Source organism: Phaethon lepturus, unplaced genomic scaffold (assembly GCF_000687285.1).
Source record: "Phaethon lepturus isolate BGI_N335 unplaced genomic scaffold, ASM68728v1 scaffold810, whole genome shotgun sequence".
Taxonomy (NCBI): Eukaryota; Metazoa; Chordata; class Aves; order Phaethontiformes; family Phaethontidae; genus Phaethon; species Phaethon lepturus.
In genome coordinates, this window is record NW_010514014.1 from 142,899 (window position 1) to 146,077 (window position 3,179).

Here is a 3,179-nt window from a genome sequence, read left to right on the forward strand (position 1 = left end):
CTGGTCTGGAATGGCCTGGCAATTACTACCTGCTGTTGGTTATGCAGGCTGGCAGCGACGAGGTTGCGCAAAGAAGTATAAAAGTGATTAAAAGGGATTTCAGAGCATTGGGGCGACTGTTTGAAGGATCAGGAACACAGGTGGTGTTTTCCTCAATCCCTTCAGTGTCAGCGAGGAACACTGAAAAACAGGAAAACACACCTCGTTAACACATGGCTCAGAGGCTTGTGCTGTTGGTAGAATTTTGGGGTTTTTGACCATGGAGCAGTTTACACGGCACCAGGTCTACTGGCAGCAGATGGAGTTCAGCTATCTCCAAGGGGGAAAAGGTTCTTGCTTATGAGTTGTTGGGCCTCATCGAGAGGGCTTTAAATTAGATTCAAAGAGGGAAGGAGATAAAACCAGACTCACTAGAGATGAGCCAAGGGGTGGCATGCCAAAGTTGGGGGCAAAATCAATAACCCAGCTCAAGTATATCTACACCAATGCACGCAGCATGGGCAGCAAACAGGAGGAGCTGGAAGCCATTGCGCAGCAGGACAGCTCGGACTTAGTCGACATCACAGTAACATGATGGGATGACTCTCATGACTGGAGTGCGACATCACAGTGACATGATGGGATGACTCTCATGACTGGAGTGCTACAATAGATGACTATAAGATCATCAGAAGGGATGATGATCGGAACGAGAGACGGTGGGGTTGCTCTGTGTGTTAGGGAGTATTTTGATTGTATAGAAATCAATGATAGCGATGACCAAGACGAGTGCTTATGGGTAAGTATGAGGGGGAAGACAAACAAGGCAGATATCCTGCGGGGTGTCTGTTACATATGACCCAACTGGTACAAAGAGGCAGATGAAGCATTCCGCAAGTGACTGGAAGAAGTCTCATAATCGTTAGCCCTTGTTGTTGTGGGGGACTTCAACTTGCCAGACTTCTGCTGGAAGTATAACACAGCAGAGAAGAAAGAGTCTAGGAGGTTCCTGGAGTGTGTGGAAGATAACTTCCTGACACAGCTGGTAAGTGAGCCTGTCGGGGGGGTGCCTTGCTTGAACTGCTGTTTACTAACAGAGAAGGACTGGTGGGAGATGTGGTGGTCGAAGGCCGTCTTGGGCTTAGTGACCATGAAATGACAGAATTCTTGGCGCTTGGTGAAGTAAGGAGGCAAGTCAGCAAAATCACTACCACATACCTCCGGCGCTTGGTGAAGTAAGGAGGGAAGTCAGCAAAATCACTACCACATACCTCCGGAGGGCAGATTTTGGCCTGTTCAGGACACTGGTTGAGAGAGTCCCTTGGGAGACAGCCCTGAAGTGCTAAGAGGTCCAGGAGGACTGGACATTCTTCAAGAAGGAGATCTTAAAGACATAGGAGCAGGCAGTCTCCATGTGCTGTAAAACAAGCTGGCGGGGAAGACGACCGGCCTGGCTGAACAGGGAGATTTTGCTGGGACTCAGGGAAAAAAGGAGAGATTATCACCTTTGGAAGAGAGGCAGGAAATTCAAGAAGAGTACAAGGATCTCGTTAAGTCATGCAGAGAGAAAATTAGAAACACAAAAGCCCAGCTAGAACTCAATCTGGACACGTTCTTAGAGCATAACAGAAAATGTTTTTACAAATATATTAAGAACAAGAAGAGAGTCAAGGAAAATCTCCATTCTTTCTTGGATGCAGGGGGGAACATTGTAACCCAGGATGAGAACAAGGCTGAGGTACTTAATGCCTTCTTTGCCTCAGTCTTTAATAGCCAGACTAGGTATCTCCAGGGTATTCAGCCCCCTAGGCTGAAAGACAGGGATGGAGAGCACAATAAACTCCTCATCATCCAGGAGGAAGTAGTTAAGGACCTGTTAAGCCACCTGGACATCCACAAGTCTATGGGGCCTGCTGAGATCCACCCAAGAGTACTGAGGGAACTGGCAGAGGAGCTTGCCAAGCCACTCTCCATCATTTATCAGCAGTCCTGGTTAACAGGGGAGGTCCCAGATGACTGGAAGCTTGCCAATGTGATGCCCATATACAGGAAAGGCCATAAGGAGGATGCAGGGAACTACAAGCCTGTCAGCCTGACCTCCATGCCAGGGAAGATTATGAAGAGGTTCATTTTGATGGCGCTCACAGGGCATGTGTAGGACAAACAAGGGATCAGGCCCAGCCAGTGCTAGTTCATGAAAGGCAGGTCCTGCTTGACCAACCTGATCTCCTTCTATGACCAGGTGACCCGCCTGGTGGATGAGGGAAAGGCTGTGGATGTTGTCTACCTGGACTCTAGTAAAGCCTTTGACAGTGTCTCCCACAGCATTCTCCTGGAGAAACTGGCGGCTTGTGGCTTAGACGGCTGTACTCTTCTCTGGGTGAGGAACTGGCTGGATGGCCGAGCCCAGAGAGTTGTGGTGAAGGGAGTTAAATCCAGCTGGTGGCCAGTCACAAGCGGTGTTCCCCAGGGCTCCGTTTTGAGGATGGTCTTGTTTAATATCTTTACCGATGATCTGGATGAGGGGATCAAGTGCTCCCTCAGTAAGTTTGCAGATGACACCGAGCTGGGTGGGAGTGATGATCTGCTCAAGTGAGGAAGGTTCTGCAGAGGGATCTGGACAGGCTGGGTCGATGGGTGGAGGTCAAGTGTATGAGGTTTAATAAGGCCAAGTGCTGAGTCCTGCACTTGGATCACAACCCCATGCAATATTACAGGCTTGGGGAATAGTGCCTGGAAAACTGCCTGGTAGAAAAGGACCTGCAGTGTTGGTCAACAGCTAGATGAACATGAGCCAGCAGTGGGCATAGGTGGCCAAGAAGTCCAACAGCAACCTGGCCTGTATCAGAAGTAGTGTGACCAGCAGAAGTAGGGAAGTGATCATGCCTCTGTACTCAGCAGTGGTGAGGCCGCCCCTTGAATACTGTGTTCAGTTTTGGGCCCCTCACTACAAGAAGGACATTGAGAGAGAAGGGCAGAGAAGGGCAATGAAGCTGGTGAGGGGGCTGGAGAACAAGTCTTATGAGGAGTGGCTGGGGGGACCGGGGGTGTTTAGGCCGGGGGAGAGGGGGTGGGGTTGTTTAGTCTGGAGAAGAGGAGGCTGAGGGGAGACTTCATGGCTCTCTACAACTACCTGAAAGGGGGTTGTGGCAAGGTGAGTGTTGCTATCTTTTCCCAAGTAACCAGCGGTAAGACGAGAG

General features: G+C 49.9%; 1 pseudogene; it reads left to right on the forward strand.

The window, feature by feature from the left end:
- The first annotated feature begins 679 nt into the window (after positions 1-679).
- Positions 680-2,882, forward strand: LOC104624365 (annotated as a pseudogene).
- Positions 2,883-3,179: the final 297 nt, after the last annotated feature.